Source organism: Diadema setosum, chromosome 15 (assembly GCF_964275005.1).
Source record: "Diadema setosum chromosome 15, eeDiaSeto1, whole genome shotgun sequence".
Classification (NCBI taxonomy): domain Eukaryota; kingdom Metazoa; phylum Echinodermata; class Echinoidea; order Diadematoida; family Diadematidae; genus Diadema; species Diadema setosum.
This window is the reverse complement of record NC_092699.1, coordinates 1,081,458-1,101,294: the sequence shown is the minus strand read 5'-3', so window position 1 is coordinate 1,101,294 and position 19,837 is coordinate 1,081,458. Positions and strand designations below refer to the sequence as shown.

At 40.9% G+C, this 19,837-nt stretch overlaps 1 pseudogene; it reads right to left on the bottom strand.

Moving 5' to 3' along the window:
- Positions 1–8,147: 8,147 nt before the first annotated feature.
- LOC140238765 (uncharacterized) lies at positions 8,148–18,001 on the bottom strand (annotated as a pseudogene).
- Between the last annotated feature and the right edge of the window lie 1,836 nt (positions 18,002–19,837).

Genomic DNA, 19,837 nt, shown 5'->3' with positions numbered 1-19,837 from the left:
ACCCCCACCCCCCACCCCCCTACTCCCACCCCCACCCCCCAGGTTTTGTTTTGTTTTGTTTTGTTTTGTTTTTTTTTGGGGGGGGGGCACTGCAATGAACAAACTTGGAACTACAGTCATCATTGTACACACACAAAGTAACTTTGCTTTATCAAGTCTGGTTCTAGAGATGAATTGTAAATATTCCTTAATGTTGGGGGGGGGGGGGGATTAGGCCCATTCGGGTCCCCAAAGGGGAGCATGGTGCCCTATTGAACAAATTGAGATCTTAACTCCCTGGCGTGCAAACTGTCAAGTTTGGTGAATAAGGGGTTTTTCAATGATTATGAACATGTTCAATTTACACCACCATTTGGACCCATTCCACCCCACTCCCTTGGGTCCCAAGGGGGGGGGGGGGGTCCCAAGGGGGAAGGGACATCCCTGATTCTGCCATGAACAAACTTGAAGAAACAGTCATCAATATACTGACTCATTGTATTAACTTACCTCAATCACTTCTGGTTCTAGAGAAAATCTTTAATGATTCCTTAGGGGGGGGGGGGGGTTGGGCCCCCCAGGGGCCCCAGGTGGGGCATGGTGCCCATTTGATGGAATTGACACTCTATCCCCCTAGGGATGCTACCTGCCAAGTTTGGTGAAAATTCATAAAGGGGTTTTCAAGAAACAGATGGAAAATTACAAATTAGGCCCCAATTTAGGCCCCCTGGGGCCCCCCAGGTGGGGCATGGTGTCCATTTGATGGGAATGAGATTCTGCCTCCTAGGGATGCTACCTGCCAAGTTTGGTGAAAATTCATAATGGCATTTTCAAGAAAAAAATGAAAATGTACAATTTGGGCCCCATTAGGACACCTCCCCATCCCTCTCCCTGCGTTCCAAGGGGGCACCCCTGATTCCGCCATGAACAAACTTGAAAGTACAGTCATCAATGTACTACCTCATAGTATTAACTTAGCTCTATCACTTCTGGTTCTAGAGAAAAAGATTTTTTAAGATTTCTTATTTTTGGGGGGTTTGGGCCCCTTTGGGCCCCCCCCCCCCCAAGTGGGGCACAGTCCCCATTTGAATAAATTGAGATCCTATCCCCTAGGGATGCTACCTGCCAAGTTTGGTGAAAATCGGTCATGGGGTTCTCAAGAAGAAGATGAACATGTAAAAAGTTTACACACGACGGACGCCAGATGAAGAGCGATTGCAATAGCTCACTTGAACCTTCGGCTCAGGTGAGCTAAAAAAATAGATAGATAGATAGACAGGTAGATAGATATATAGATGGATAGATAGGTAAAGAGATAGATAGATAGATATAGATAGATAGATAGATAGATAGGAAGATAGATGAATAGATAGATAGATAGATAGTTACGTAGATAGATAGATAGCTAGGTACATTGTAGATAGATCTATAGTACATGTAGACAGATACTAGTAGATGGTCAGGCGGAATTTCTCCTGGTGGTCGCCATGAGCGGAAGCACAGAAAAAGCTCTCCATTTGCTGGCCAGTTCATCCATCATTTAGATATCTGAAAGCATTGAAAAAATTAAAAAGTTGCATCATCTAGATTTGGATTCAGTATTTTCACAAAATAGGGTTAATCTGTTTTCACTATTAATGAGGAAATATAGGAATTTCACTTTTTGGCGACCATTTAATTTTGATGGCCCTTATAGATACAAGAGTGGCATCATCCAAATTTGCATTCAGCATCCTTGAAATAGGGTAAGTGTTAAAACAAGATGCATCCTCTGACACCCAGAGGACGTAGCGCTGACATCCCACATGTACCCCTGAACACAAAAGTAATCCTGATACTTGTAGTTTCAAATCTCAGACCCATGAAAACCTACATTATACATACACACATGCACAATAAGCCTACATAATCGACACATATTTCTCACCTTCAGCCTCTCAATGAAAGTCTGTCAACTTCAACAACTTCATAAGAAATTTCATGAGGTTTATTAATTTACCTTATTTCATGACACAAATGTTTCTTCTTGAGAAGAAAATCTTATCCAGAAACACAAACACTGTATTTACATTCTGATACATGAAAAAGTTGCATGGCACAAAACATACAAACATTATGTTTAAGGTGTACTGCAAGTAGACCAACATAAAATGAAGATACACACAGTTAAGGTAGAAAATGCAGATGTGCCTTAATTACACAGGTTCTTAGGTTATATACAAGAAAAAAAAAAATCTTGGAATTACTGAAGGTGTACATAATTCTAACCACATTCCATTCATAAACCTAATTAGACAGTTTAAATCTCTTTATACAAAATCTAAAAAGGAAAATTCAAAAAATCATGAGGTGTAGACATCAACAGGTGTCAATAATCAAGCACAAGGTAGAATACTGTCCAACGTTCAGTAATGGTGTAAAGACTGGTGTAAAGATTGGTGTAGAGACAAGGTAGAATATCACTACACCGTACCTTCTTAACTAGTGGCTAGCCTCAAATGAGCAGTAACCGTCTCCTACGTACGTACTTGATCGCTTCACATATCAATGTGTAAAGCTACTGTAGTAACCTACAGAAATTGTAGCCAGAATAGAATTTAATCAGAAATTGGTAATATCGTGGTTTTTTTGTGTGTTTTTTTTAACAAAGGTTCTTGATGCGATTACTCTTGTAAGAGAAACCACAAGCATTCAGCACTAGATTAAACACAAAGTTTTATGAATCGAAAATATTGAGCTTCACAAAACACTCAAAGGCAACACGGTCCCCCTACTATCAGGTTACATGATTTCAATTACAGAAGAAAATTAACCCTCTCTTTGGATTTTTTTTTTTTCATTTACGTAAAGGATAGACTAGACTTGGATTTTATTGAAACAGGTTGACATAAAGGTAGAGCAGGAATGAAGATTTGAAATCTTGGTATCTGCCAGATTTGTCTGTGCATTTATAACCTACACACTACTACACAACCATATGACAAAATATCCCTCCCTGTCTCACTATACATCGCCCCTCCCTAAATTCACCTCATATTACCTGTGAACAGGCAGATAATGCAAAATATTGTACTGGGAATGGAAACATGATCATTCCATGCAGTTTACTGAGAGAAGCTGGTGTGGTATGAAACATCTGAGCTGCTAGAATATTTCCCGAGCATCTAACATCACTGCCAATGGCTGGTCAATATGTCACATGTCAAACATTGTCTCTGTCTATGCATACATCATCCTACAGGATACCTTTGGGCCACATGCTGAAGTAAACCATAAAATCATTCCAGTTTGGCTTGATAAAGTACCACCATGCAAAAGAGAACGGAGGATCTATTAAATCAAACATACTTGTACACAATAACTTAGAACACAGTCAAAGATAAACACTTGTCATATTGTTGCAAAACAGTGATGTTTTTGGATGCAAATGAAAGTGAGAAGCTATGATATCTTCAGCTCATGACTCTCCCATTCGTTTTTATGTGAATTTAACTTTGGAAAATTATATTTTTGGTGACTAGTCTGGAAAATACAACCCAACTGCTAACAGTCATCAGTGTCAGGTTATTCCAACACAGTCATTTTGTGCAATGGATATAAATTTTTCTTTTAGGTGTAATGCTAGAAACAGAAAATATTGTGAATTGCATCTTAAAGCCACCCTGGTCAAAAGTGTTCCAGGAATTCTGATGTGTCTCCACTCAGAGCTAGTTGTCATACATGGATACCAACATTTAAGACAGTAATGCAGTATTCTGAGGCCTGAAAAAGAATATTTTTGGTAGATACAACAGTACAGTGTACAATGTATTTTACCTTTCCCACAATAGACATGGGTTATTGTGTAGTAATACAATTTGGGAGAAACATTATTTTCCATAAAACCTGTAGCATATTTGGCAAATATCAGTACTAGATACTGTTAAAAAGCAACGATTGGCACCTCTGGTAATATCTCTACAATGTGAGTCATTGTCTCATAACTACTAGTCTCCGTGAGACCAGAACTATTTACCATCACGTTTTCTATGAAACGTCTCCTTAGGTTAGTGCATTAGGAATGTGATAGGACCCTTTAATCGAGCACAATCAGGACAGCGCTTTAATAGCCTCATGTACTCTATTTCTCTGAAATCTTAACCTACATTCCCTCTATTTTTCATATACGAGTTACGTGTTATGTAGGCTCATTTAAGTGTGTTGCACTGTGTATGCACATTTTGTGTGCATCCACACATGCCTTACGAAAGCAAAAATCATTTGTACAGCAGGTACGACCCACAGAGTTCTTTTCTGTATGTGTACAGCTCACATGTAACATAACCTACAGTATGTATCAAGACCTACATATACAATCAAGCACAAACATACATAATCGCTTTCTACAGACAATGCACATGCAAGCAAGTGGTACTGAATACAACATGTAGCTAATACAAGCTCTCCACAATTCTACATGAATAAATAAAGCAAGATTAAAGTGACAAAAATATAGGCACTTCACATTTAAAGTAAAATGCTGATGATATTTTTCCTCATCTTACTTGTCTTTCTCAACAGAGATTTTATATGCTCAGTCTTGACTTCCTTTAAGCTGAAATCCTACACTACATTTGATTCCGATTAGTTTGAAATTTTCTTGTCTCTGAATGACATTCATATACCACTGTACGTAATTCAGAGTCAATTTCTGCATTTATGAGCTGCTCCATGTGTCTCTTTCTACTGTGCAGCTGCCATCTTCAGTACTTTGGCATCTACAGTAATTGCTTAAACCTTCCATTTGTGATACGAGTTTATGCCACTTGATGAATATTACACTACAGACCGACCATTGAATTCTGAGAGAGGGCGCTGTTTCTTCTATCTCTTAGTGGTGTACACGTGTAATTTCAGTTTGGAAAAATTCGAAGTAAAACAACACAACTCATCAGCTTTGTAAGTTAAACCATGTCAAAAGAGACTTTCTTTTTTAATCAAAGCGAGATAATCAAACCTAATGCTACTTTCTTTCCTCTGGCCCAAAAATACCATCACCACAAGTTTTATGTCTATCTCTCTAAACTGTCACCATTATTACATTGAATGACATGAGAACAAACCGACATCATGCCATGTTCCTTGAAGCCACATTCAATGGGTTGAAATAGTACACCATGGCAAGGAGCAAGACATACGTGTATAACGTTGCTGGGGCGACAAGACCTTTACCTCAAATTTTGGTGAAAATCACATGTCGGAGTTATGTCCTGTCCAAATCTTGGCTGTCTTACCCCAAAAATAAAACCACTATGACATGTCAAAGAAAAGGCAATCCCATTTGTTATAATGCATTGCCTGCCATGTTATTTCACTCTCCGGAACATTTGATATATATTTGAGACGCAAGGTTCTGCAGCCCCACCAGCTATAAGCCACTGCACCCCTAATCACTGCACTCTTAATCATAACGTCTATACACATGGCTCCAGCACCAATTGTATGGTGAAAATGGCAAATAAACACACACAAACAAACAAATCTTCTGCGATAATGTTTGTGGTTCATCATTTTATCATGAATTCACTTGCATCAAACTAGGGACGTTTGAGATGCAGTGCTCACTAAATGTGTGGTATGTTAGGTTTTAAGATGTCCACTGGGAAATAGTGGCAAAGGTACATGTATTTCACTTCAAGTGCCATACCACTATTCAATGTAAGTCAGCCCTCTTAATATACTTCAACATGGTGCTATACAAAACAGATAGCAGCATGAATAAATCCAACACCTTTGTAATGCAGGTCCTTTAACAACTTAAACTATATGTCAGCAAGGAATGTTACTTACAGAGTGAAGCAGTAAAGATGTACAGTTATGAAGCATCAAGCAGTATTTCATGGACATGACCGATTGACTGTTACTACTGACCACTTAAAGTTTGTTGACCTTGAGTGAAAGAAACATTCAATGAGCACAATATGGCACAACACATAGCAAGTCACTGAGAACTGCCTCTATGTAAGGATTATGAAACACCAACTGTGCACACTTTTCATCAGAACATATAATTTGAGTGATCATGTGCATGTGCCTGAGTCACTCGTAGAGCAGATTTGCGCTTGACACAAAATTTTCTGATTAGGAGCATTGTTGACCGATGACTGACAAGAAATTCTATGACTTTTTTGAAACATACATACTGGCGTTGTCCTTGAGTGAGAAACAAGCAACACTTCGAGGGGACTTTCTTATCGGATTCACTTTTCAACTGGTCTGTAATTCCCATTTAGTACAAATTGCATCAGACTACGCTCTTTTCTCACATTCTAACAGTGGACATGATCAATGCAGATGGGAAATCTGATGTGGTGTTGTTTTATGATGTCAAGTATTAGTCTGGTGTGGCAGCACCTTAAAGTCACATTCTACAGAATTCCAAACCTATCACATCTTGAATGCAGGTTCAGTTTGAGGTTATTGCTCTTTTCATGTTGATTTTGCCCTCTCTTCCTTACATGCACACTCAAACAGCTTTAGGTGAGCATGTCATCTGAAGTTTCATATCTAGAACAAAAAACTTCCTTGTAAATTTGATGACATGCTGCAGCTGATTGGATTATCTAATAATGGATTTTTCTGCTCATAATGTCATTGAGGTAATCAATTAAAAACTTAAATACACCTCTCTTCCCCCCCCCCCCTTTTCTTAAATTATAAATACACAAGACAAATATTTGGAGATGTCTGATTGTTGTGGTAGGAAGAAAAATATAAAAGAAACAACTCCACCAGAGCCATACCCCCACAAAAAAAGGAAGAGGAAAAGAAAAGAAAAGAAAAAAAAAAACTCTCACTGAGTAGAAGCCCCCTATAGGAAAGACATGTACAGTTTGACAATTCAGGGTATTTACTGGGTTTGAACAAGGCATATTAAGATTTGAATTCTGTATTCATTGTTTAATTTTACTCAACACCATGACACATTGGTGTATCTTCTTTCCTTCCATGGCCATCTCAACATGTCACAGCTTGTTCTATGTACACTTCCTAAAGTCATACTGCTGAATGGTAGACTTATTTTTCAACCCACAGTAGTCCCAAGACTACAGAAATGACTTCCTTGGAGTCAGTTTGGAAAGTTTGCTATGACAGTCAATTTTAGTCTGCTTGTCTTCCTTCAAGCCTTTCTACTTCACAAAATATTTCAAACACTTTATAACACTGTGATACCCAGTATGAAGACAGCTTGCCATTCTACCCAGATCAGCTCCAAGCCAAAAATGTAAAGCTTCCTCTCTGAGGAAAATTTGACTGCAGTAGAAGAGATGTCAACTAAGACTGAATGACTATAGCGACTGTCACACCAGCAAAACTTCTTCAAGTTTAAGTGCTGGAAGTTTAAGTTTTCGAAGTCTGGCTAGTATCAAAACAAAAATCCCTAAAACTTATTGCAAAACTTCCCACTAAAACTAGGTAAAAATTTCTGAACCCCTGCAAATCTTCTCAGAGTTTGTGCAATCTTAATGCACAGAGCCAGAAGTTTTGTCTCATGACCAGTTCACTTCTCGTTTGCAGTGCCTCCTGAAGCTGTCAGACATTACATGCTTTCTTCTTTGTTGCACATGCGCATCAGTGACTCAGACTTCAGAAACTTATCGAGAACTGAAACTTCAATAAGTTTAGCCAAACTTGGCAAAGTGTTCTCAAAGTTTAATAGACTTCCCAAGGTTTTGCCAGTGTGACCGAGGCTTTTAACACCACCTATGAGTCCACTTCGTCACAGAAGACTCCCCCCACCCCCGGTAATACAATTCCTGCAACATAAATCTGCATTTACGCTGATGCGACTTGAAGACAGAAACCGTATCCTCAGCTGCAATACATTTTGTTCAATGCCATCTATCTTTCTGTACACAGGAGCAACCACGAAAACCTCATTGATGTACACCAATCCAATGGTCCCATATCCTTGTTTCTGACTACTATCTTGTACTCTCACTACTTAATACACAGAGCCTTCCAAAACACCTTTTCTTAATACACTCTCTTTAAAAAAGATCAATTCCTCCTCCACCCTCCACCCATTCATGATCCATCACGGCACCTACCACCTTGCATCCCTCCTGCGTAACACATGTTCAGCATCAGTAGATGACGTCAGCTACAAGGATCGGGAGGGAGGAATATCATTTGTCTTTGAGGGTGTTGATCTTGTTGATAATCTTGAGCGCTGGACCAAGCTTCATGTTCATAGCGGTCATGAGATGATCCTCTTTGAGTAACATCAGGGCCTGGCCATCGATCTCCTGTGAGTGAAACTGCTCTGCGTAGTCGCTGCATCCCGGCAGCGTCCGGATGAAGGTGGCGACGTGCTCCACCGACCACGACCCCGGGTCACGCCCCAGTCCCGGAGGGAGATCGTCGCTATCGTCGGAGTACTGGAAGCTCTGGTCACTGCGGCTGGGCGAGGAGACCACCACGTTGGGTGAGGGTGAAGAAGGGTTCTCCTCTGATGGGGCTGAACTGGAGCTGCTACCACTGCTACTGGTCTCTTGGGGGAGCTGTACGTCTTCCAGTTGTGGAGCTTTGCTCTGTAATATCAGTAACAAAAAGTGGTAAGAGAGGTGTTGAGCAGTCACCGAGATTGTCTAAACTTTGCCATACTAGCAGTCAACAATATTGAAACATGTGTATTCAGAGCAGGAAGTCAGATTTGGAGTCAAGATTCACATAGACTGTAGGGAATACCTGTGAGTCACAACCATACACTTTGTATCACAGGAGTGTGAAATACAATTTTATAAGAATTGGAAAGCAGGCTTTATAGATGGTTTCCTGTGTGTCAAATGGTCAGACAGAGAATCTGATAGGTAGATCTACACCAACATGGAAGATTTATAGCAAGATCACTAGGATCAATTTGTGTGTATTTTCATTGCGTTTGATATTAGATCTATCATGAACTGCAGCAAATTCACGAGTATGAAATACTCCAAATTTGATGTTTATGAGCACAGAGAACTACACGTAGGCATGGTGGTTTAGATGCACAATGCAAAGAGCAAAGAAGCAAATAGGTAGACTTATGGAGGACATGTTAAAAAGCATGTTAACTGCTTTGCCGAGGCATACAATACACCAAGTGAAGGACTTGATTCAGGGAAGAAAACAAACACTCACCCACACTCTCCCATTAACAAACACCAGAGAGTGCGTCACACACCCACACATTAATAACACACTAAAACATGAAAGGAAATATGGTACAACTTTGTGTGTACACTCCCACACACACTGACGCACAGACTCATACACAACATTAACTACATACATATTTGAACAAATAAATGGTACAGAAAATCAGGAACTACAAGAAGAAACACATGTTCATGCATCTTTTTACATGCTCTTAATTGACGAATATGCTTTTATATTGTATGTTATTTGGCTGTTTAACAGAATTGATGATGAAAAATGTGATGATTTTCTTGAAATACATTTCTAACTGATTTGTTGTGTACTATCGTGGACATCTAAGGGAGCACAAATATGTGATGCCTTGTCACAAAAGCCATATAATGTCTGAAAAATATTTCATTTGGCATTCAACAAATCTGAATTTGTTAGATGTCAAGCTTTAAATTGATATTTATAAAAAGTGCTCTACACAGAAAGCATTATAAAAAAGAATTAACAAGTTAGAAAACCATAAAGATTATATAGCCCAAATCAGCTCTACGCGCACAACATTATACATATTTGTAAAGTGTCCTTTGTGTGTTTATATCCAAAGATTTTTATGTATTTCGTGTACACTTAGGCCCGAATTCACAAAGGTGGTACAAATGAAACCATGGTTTAAATCACGGACAAAAACCATGGAGCGCCAAATGTCGCACCGAATATTTCGTTACAAAATTGGTCACTTCGTCGACAAAATGACCGTTTCGTTAATGAAATTATCATTTCGTGGATGAAATATCATTTAGTTACAAAATGTTGTCATTTCATTACAAAATAATAATTTCATCACAAAATAATAATTTCATCGACGAAATGACTGATTTTGTAATGAAATATTCCATGTGACACTTGGCGCTCCATGGTTTTTGTCCATGGTTTAAACCATGGTTTCATTTGTACCACCTTCGTGAATTCGGGCCTTAGAGTAATTCAGTTTCAGCTGCAAGTCATATTATGTAAAGAACCATGCACAAGTTAGAAAGAACTACGAGTCGTATCTCACCCAGGGCTGTGAGACATTGAAGCTGAGGCGGCCATGTTTTCCTCTCTGCCCCTTGAGTGGTTTGGCCCTTCAGCTGCAGCTTCAGTTTGTACTTCGTCTTCTCTGGTTTCTCCGGCTGGCGTGGGGAGAAGAGACCTAAACGCTTGGAGCAACCCACGTTGTAGCGTTTGGCACAGGCCATGGAGCAGAAACGCTTGGAACGCTTGAACTTGCGTGGCGAGTCCATTTTGCCACAGAACTCGCATCGCAGCAGAGCACCTTCCTCCACTGGCTCAGACGCTGTAGTTCGAAGGAAAAATGAAAACTTGATAAGAATTTCATGCCATTGAATAGTTACCAGTGAGAAAATAGAATAGGCTTCTATATTTTGTGGTAAGCCAAATCGGACGACTAACATTTGTCCATTCCATTTAATCTTGCAGTTCAAGTACGATTTAAAGTGGCAGAAGTATGATCATGGCTTGCAATGAGAATGAGGGGTTGGGAGCAAAGCAAGGGAGTGGGAGCTGGATAAGTGTAGGCTCAAAAATATTTTCAAGAATGTTGCACAGGCATTTACACATGTAAGTTCAACATCATAACTCAAGTATTATCTTGTGATCAACTTTCAAACAGTCCATCCGACAAGAGTTTCTGTCGGAATATCCATCCAAATATTCACATATGCACATTTTAGTGCCTTCGTACAACAATTGTACGCAATTTAGACAACTCTTTGGATTTACAAACAATCCGCAGCGTGGCAATCACTTCTCATAATACTGAGCTGTTTAGAGCAATTGATCTCACACTAATATAACAGAGGTTCAAACTTGAAATGACAAGAGCTTTCATCACATGATAAAATCATCACATTATCAGATTTTATTCAGGGTCACTGATGATAAAGACTTAATCTTACCAGGTCTTTTCTTGCTCTGCGGTGGAGTGTTCTTGTAAGCCACATTTGCTTCGGACAAAATACCTGATGTGACCTGCTTCACGAGATACAAGAATGAAACATAACACAGTAATTAGGACACATATTATGGATTTATAAGATATGCAGCCCATCTAACACCTCAAAAAATTCACATTCCTAATATAACTCTTCATAACATCCCTGACCCCTTTACTTCACTGAGCCCATTACTATGTTACACCTAACTAAAAAAGTAATCTCAGTCCAGACTATATCAATAAAGTGCAGCTGAAGTTGAATGCTCTAGACTCTTGTTCTCCTCATATGCTTTTGTAGGATAGGGAAGCATGAAGCAGTATACAAATAATGACTGCTATGAGGGGCACAGTTAAAATTATGGGCCCAAGGTGATGTGAAAACCGTAACTATGCCCGAAGCGAAGCTGAGGGCATGGTTATGGTTTTCACATCACCGAGGGCCTACATAATTTTAACTGTGCCCTGAACATCAAGCAGTCATTATTTGTTATATATACTGAAAATATAGATTCCGAAATATAGATACCGAAAATATAGATTCTAGTCTCTTTTTACAGCACTCGTAATCAATGCTGATCGACAGCGCGGCGGCACGGTCATATCATTGGTGCGTATAAGTGATCATCTATGTGTACCGATGTGTACACAGTGTACGGGGTTGTGACTGTCTCCAAACCTATTTACAGGGCACAGTGACCGCTAGTCTCTTTTACAGCACGCTGATCGAATGCGCGGCGGTCGTATCATTGGTGTGTACATATGAGCAATCTATGTGTACGGGGTTGCGACTGTCTCCAAACCTATTTAACATGTTACAGGGCACAGTAAATCATGACGTCATTTTGATGAACAATGGGGCACAGGTATTTTCATGACTCCTCTTTTAACCAATCAGATGAGAGGATTCTATATATGAGGTATATAATACGGTATACATGTACAATGCATTGCTTCATCACATATGAATCTACAGTTGACTCCCGTCATAACAAAGTCCTCGAGACTGGCATTTTTCTTTCGTTATATTGAAAATTTGTTATGACCGAACAAATTAAACAATAAAAGACATAGGACGGGTTGTGGGCTGGATCTTTACTTCGTTGTAACTGGAATTTCATTAAAACTGTGTTCATTAAAACAGGAGTGCCCTGTATTTGTTTGTTATGAGAGGTTGAAAAAACAAATTGTTACAGGTCCTTTAACATAAATTATTATAAACCTCACACAAATATGACATCAATCAGCATGATGTATGATAGAAAACATAGTAACATACCGGGAATGGTTCCTTTGACTCTTCAATGATGAAGCCATCAATGACATGTGTGAGGATGTGTGGCTTGACTACAGCCTTCGGGATCTCCTTTGGTATTTCAATGACAGCCTCTGTGACCTCTGACCCCCCTCCCTCTGTGTCCATTGGCTCACTGATGTTCGCTGATGAAGATGGCCCTGGGGTTGGATTTGTGGAGGATGTTGCGGCTGCTGTAGATGTCACCTTGAAACGACTGTTCTTGGAAGAAGTGTCACTGTCACTACCTTCAGACTTTAGGGAGGAGCGAGGTGTGGACTGGATGTGGGACTGGGTAGGAATGGTTGTTGAACTAGGACTATGGTTAGATTTAGCTGACATGTCCACTGGCTGAAGCTGGGGTGACCCCTTGGGTGATGTGACCAGGTTGATGGGTGTGGCGTCGGGACTAGAGTGCAGAGTCGGGTCACTGGTGTTGTGATGGGAATGTGCTTGGATTGGCCCTGTGGGACGAGGGGATACTCGAGGTAAGTGGGCTCTGATTTGAGCAGTGGGTCGATGGGCCTGGTGCAGATTCTGCTGGGGTCCAGCCACGGTCAGCAGCTGGTGGTTGCTGGTGATGGTGCGCCCTGGAGACGGGAGGATGGGTTTGTGGTGGGAATGGGAAGGGCCAGAATGAGAGGAAGGCATCCTAGCTCTTGTTGGTGAAACCAAACCATGTCTGATTTGGGGGGATGCAAGCCTCGGGCTAATTTGTCCATTTCCTGGGGATGGCTTCGTTTGTGCCTGGACAATCAACTGCCCAGTGGTTGTCATAGTAACGCGTGAAGATGCGACATGGTTGCCGCTGAGAGCTGCTTGTAACCGGGTATTACCCTGCGGGTAGGCAAGGAGTGTCGGAGAGCCAGCGTGAGGGTAGAAAGGACCTCGTACCTGTGCTCCTTGCATCATGATGGAGGATTGCACCCCCCTACCTGCTGCCGAGATGGGGATGCGGATTCTGGGTTGCTGTCCTCTGGAAGCCTGTGGTGGGCTTCTGGAGGGTGGAGTCTGTTCCCTGATGACGAGACCACCAGCAGACCTGGCCTGGGCACGTATCTGAGCTCTGGCCTGCATCAAGGCCTGTGCAGTGGTAGGTCGCATGGGTCCATTGGCCATAACACGAATCTGGTTCACATGGGTGGCCCTGCCCGGTGCACTCTGGATCGATCTGGCATGGCCCCGTATTGGTCTCACCTGACCACTGATCGGTCGCACCTGCTGGATTTGCTGGACATGTTGCACTTGCTGGACCTGCTGCAATTGCTGTCCAGCTGTTGTTGGCATTACCTGTCCAGTGGGTGTTGGTCGTATCGTTGCTGCGGTGATACGAGGACTGGCGGGCTGGTTGGGACTGGACTGCGTCGTCTGAGAGGGAGTGTAAGATCGAACAAATATAGGAGTCCTGGTCGTAACTATCACTCTTTGGCCCTCAGAATCTTTGGTTGTCCCTGCTGGTGAACTACGAGGACTTGCTCCACTGGGCTTGGGTGATGGAGAGACTCTACTTGGGGGAACCAAACTCCCTCCTGATGGAGGTGGGGGGAGTGCCACTTTGTGCACAGGTGCAGAGAGGGGTCCATCAACAAGGGTTGGGGTGGAAGCAGGTGATGGGATGGGTGTGTCTGTGGTGCAATGGTTGCTGGTATTGTGGTTGTGGCAGGTGTGGCAAGTGTGACAGCTGATGTCTGTGGAGAAGTTTGCTGCGACATAGTTGTAGGGGTGGTGGTCCCTCCTGACACAAGATCCTGTGGACTTGCCATACCTGAAATGGGGGGGGGGGGGGGGGGGAGAATAAAGGTTCTGGATTATTTCAGCACCATCAAGTTACAACTTCAGCTCCATACCCCATCAGCAGACACCTGGGATTCAACTTACATTTTAATTGACCATCTAACAGATCACTGCTAAATGGAAGCAGGTTTGTGACATTATTATTATTGTTTTTTTTTGGATATCTAATACAAAATGTCTACTGTTGAACCAAGAACTGTGATGCTGACAAAAGAACTTGTCAGTAAGTGTTGCTGTGCATGTTTTATTTCAATTTAATAATTGTACAACCTTTAACGGGCCAAACTTTTCCATGACAATAGCCAAAACACTGTAGCTACAAGCTGTCTGTAATACAAAATCCACTCACACTTAAACTTGTATGTTGGTGTAATATTTGCACTGAAATTAATATTGCGTGCAGCTGTGACGCTATGTGTACAAAACATTTGATCACAGTATAGAATTCTACTCATACTGTACCATTCACTAACTGACTTACATTGTAAGTCTAACAGAACACTTTGTGAGCAGCAGCACCACTGGTACTGTAGGTATGGTAATTATGAATGTGTTTGATGCACACCATGGCTAAGCAATGTACAGCAGTAGCAAATGTCATGCATATCATGGGAGTATGGCACATGGGATACCCCACAAGGGATACCATGCATGGGAGGTGGGGGTTTCACAGTCATCCACATTGTATGTTATACATCACTGGTGTGTTTTGGCACAATTCAGAATTCATTCACCTCTGTATAAACAGTAAATACATCCATGATGTATGATTGAGTGTACCACCTATTGTCACCCCGAGGATCTGCAGCCTCTTTATTCTGACAGTATAAAACAAAGTCGCCCAAGTTTTGCCTCCAATATGCCATAAATACTGCAGTTTCGAATATCGTGACTGTCCTGTTAATTCTGAATCTCAGTAGTGAAATAATGCCATTTAGTGCATGTGATGCATTTTCTTTGCGTGGCTTGAAAGGATACGCAGGGTGCCGATGGTAAGGTACCCTGCTCATACATACGTGGTAACGTGGCACCCTTTACCATACTGCAGTATAGTATGGTACAGGAATCTCAAAATATAATTAAATCATAGAAATACAATCTATGGTACAACCCTAACCTAACCCTAAACCCTTTAAATCCAACCTTGCTTGCTACAAATCTATGTAATGCACAGATGCACACTCACTGTAATGTAGTGGGGCTGATTTCACGATTTTGCCCTAATGCCTAATGCAATGGCTGTGCCTGCCAGCCTATACACTGTACATTGTATGTGTACATCATAGATTCTACATCATGGTGTAGCAGTAGGTCTAATGTCAATTACCATATAGTCGCCACTTGTGTGTATTTCCTATGCACTCCCGGGTTGGCGAACTAATGATAGGCACTGAATTAGTTCGCTGCCCATAGCGCGACACGTATCATACTATTATTAGCGCATGTGTTATACAATGTACAGTTAGTGTGTACACACACTTCAATTTAGGATGCATTGTGCATCATCGCGTTTGAAAAACTCTGTTAATCTGCCACCTGAAATCCATTCGAAATAAAAAACATTCTAGCATCAAAAATGGTTTTGTGACCTGTTGCATATGGCAAAATACATGTGGATTCGCGGTTTCTTCAATTGAATAGAATAGAATTATATTGAATACAATAGAATTAAAGATACGACATATAAGACTCTTGTTAGACCATTACAAGATTACTGTTCTACAGTCTGGGACCCCCACACTCAGACTCTGGTAGACAGACTGGAAGCAGTGCAGAACAGAGCAGTGAGTTTTGTTAGAGGTGACTACTCTAGACACAGTAGTGTTACAAAAATGAAGCATGAGCTGGGCTGGGAGCTGCTGAAACATCGACGCAGAGTAGGCCGCATTACCACATTCCGCGAAGCGCTTGCGGGTCGCCTATCCATCCCAGTTCGAAAAACCCTGCGTCCGGTCCGAAGGGTTCTCCGGAAATCATCCACTACAAGCTTCATCCCAATCGCCACGAACAAAAACTGTTGTAAATACTCGTTTATTCCAAGAACGATTATAGACTGGAACTCACTCCCACCAACAGTTTCTAACATCACAAACAAGGACTCTTTTAAAGCAGCAACCCTACAATACATCCAGGAGCAAAGCAACTAGACCCCACACTTCTCTGTCCGCGCAATTTAACACCAGCGCACCCCCTGTCCTGTTGGCCCCTACTAAGGGGTGTTGGACAGTATATACGAAGAAGAAGAAGTCTGTGTTTTTATGGAGGAAAAAGGTGAATTAAGAATATCTTTTGAGAGCGATGAAAATCCGTCGCCCCAGCTCAGCTGATCTCCGATCGCAGCATAGCATGCGTTCTACAATGTACATACATGCGACGTGAATGTCTGGCGACTTTAGGTAGTGGCGACTTAATGATAATCGATGTTACACATGTAAACATAGAACTTCTATGTTGTCATTGTGTTGTACGAAGCTTTTTAGAAACTTCCATAACGTTAGACATTACACGTGTATGGTTGGACCTACTACTAATCGCCTAATGCTTATTTGCTTGATAAGAATATTAACACTGAAATTCACGTAAAAAACTTGACCTACGTGATTGAGAATATCCAGCTCTATCAAATGCCGTTGTTCCCTTTTCGATTCGAAGTTTCAGTGCAAAAATATCGCCGACGAACTTGCGTGGCCTCGTTTCATCTCCCCGCGGTAAATCGTGTTTTTAGGATCGACCGCTGATTTTGCATTGACAATGCACGTAAACCGAGTTGTATTGAACACCGTGTTGTACGAAGCTTTTTAGAAGCCTTTTAGAAACTTCCACAGACATTACATTGTGCTGTCATTACGATTCGGTGAAAATATTCATTCGAAATTTTGTCCTTGATTAAAACCATTAGGTCTAATGAACAGCGATTATCGCGTTTTCCCACACCATCCTAATCTACATTCAAAGCCAATCCATATGTACTTTGTGCGCAGAGAAGTGCGTACTAAGTGTTCAGTGTGCGAAGTTATACGCGGTCGGTTTCAATAAGGGTGGTCGATATGTAGTAGGGCTACCATACATTACGATTCGGTGAAAATATTCATTCGAAATTTTGTCCTTGATTAAAACCATTAATGAACAGTGAATTTTCGCGTTTTCCCACACCATCCTCATCAACGGTCAAAGCCAATCCATTTTTAAGTGCTCTGCGCGCAGTGAAGTGAGTACTAAGCGTTTTGTGCGCCAATGTATACGCGGTCGGTTTCAAAAAGGGTGGTCGATATGTAGTCGGGCTACCATACAGTCATTGTCACTGTCATGTCATGGGCGCCGGGCATATGCATGGCCTGGTGACCGACTTTATTGCCAGAACAAAGATCTCTTCGACAGCAAAACTCTTAGATCATGTCGATAGAATAGGATGGTATAGTATAGTATTGCTTGGTTGAGGCGAGGATTCTTTCTCTTCTGCTATATTAAAACGTGATAACAAGGCGTTACGTTGGCCTTATTGTGAGCGTAGCAACTAACGGCAGCTCAGCGTAAAACGCGGCCACCGAATGAACAATTGACTGTAGGCCGAGGCACAACGTATCGAACGTTGTTCGGTAAACGGGCAAAACCCGTGTTTTCAACGTTTCCTTCGGCCATTTATTTACGTCTTGATATAGTTAGAAATAATGAGAATACCTACGAACTTAACTAAAAAAATACTTACCTCCTGACTTACGATGAAGACGGTTTGGACCCTATTCTTGAATAGGTTGTCTTTTCATTTCCACCAACGCGCTCGAACAACGGTGTAAACGTAACCTTTACCTCTGTAATTTGATCATAATGTACAACTTGTACAGTACGTTGCATGCATGCATTGGGCTATTGGGCTTTTTATGCGTGCATTCATTTTTGTACCGTAGTGGTAAGTAGAAAAAAGAAGGAAACCAAATTGTATTACATCATGTACATTGTAAAACTAGTACACGTCGCCTTTATTAAAAGTTTAGTGTCCAAAGAATACATGTAATGACAAAGAGTTTCTGTAAAAATACTCTCTATTCCTCTGTCCTTGCTCTCCTTTCCTCCCCATTTCTCCTCATTTTCTATACTAGTATACATCTTTTTACTCGTCCTCGGTTTTTTTTTTCCTCCTGGGTTCCTTTCTCTCTTTCTTTCTTTTTTTTTTTTTTTCTGACGATCCTTCCTGGCCCTTTTTCTCCATTTTCATCTTCATCCCCTGATCTTCATATCCTAATCTTCTTCTTCTTCTTCTTCTTCTTCTTCTTCTTCTTCTTCTTCTTCTTCTTCTTCTTCTTCTTCTTCTTCTTCTTCTTCTTCTTCTTTTTCTTCTTCTTCTTCTTCTTCTTCTTCTTCATCATCATCATCATCATCATCTTCTTTCATCATCATCGTCGTCGTCTTCTTCTTCTTCTTCGTTGTCTATACTTTAATATTCATTGTACTTCCAGTAGGGTAAGGGTTAATGCACTGATAAACATGATCGATGTCGAAGCTATAATATCCGTTTACCTCTATAATTGAGGATTTTATTTTATTACAGGTTTCAGACATTCTTTTGATATCCAAACTCGCTCAATTCAAACCTCGCTCATAACTTTTATATGCAACTAGCCTTTAATTCAAGATTTCATTTTGAAATGGAATTGTATTTACAACTAAGGTAAGTTAATTTGTTGGGAACCAATAGGCCCTCTTCTATCTATCTTTATATCTATCTTTCCATCTATATCTATCTCTCCATCTCTATCTATCTATCTATCTATCTATTTATCTATCAATCTATCTATCTGTCTATCTTACTATCCTTGATCTATCTATCCATCTAAGGCGTACATGCCATCGGGTATTATTTTCTCCAAGTACATGTACATATGTATTATTCTTATTGGCCATCTATCACTCAGAACATCATCATGGATACCCTGAAAGGTTTACAGATTCCTGATTTTGGAGACTTAACTTTCGACAACATTATCATTTAATGAGACGAAAATGACTTAGCTACAGAAATACAGTCATACTCATGGCCGGGCTTCGCCCATCTTGGGACCACAATAAAGTCTCCACCCCCTCCCCCCCCCCCCCCCCCCGCCGTATTCAAGATCCATCTTATCCTACATAGGTTTTCAGTGAGGTGATGTCGCATTAAAAAAAAAAGAAAAAAATAATGTAAAAAGTGATAAAAACAATCCTCCAGATTAAATCTATTCACATTCTTGCTACGTAAACGACTTTTGATCATTGATAGGAAAAAAATGTAGGTGCCTATTTTTTCATAAACTTACATGCGGTTGACAGCGGTTGATTCTTCAGTATAGTAGCTCTGTCAGTATCACCACCCTAAGGATGACCCAGTAACCCACTATACTCTCACACACCCTGGGACACTTTGCCGACTATGTGCATTCTTGTACATAATGCAAACAAACAATCCAGAGCGGCCAAAAATAAATACAGATATGTAAAGTGTCATCCTACACCACAACACCACTTACTGCATATAACAGAATTGAGGTTAAGTGAAAAGTGAAACAGTGATATAGTGGGGCATACATGAATGAATGACCTCCGGAAATGGATACCTTCATGTATTCCGAGAC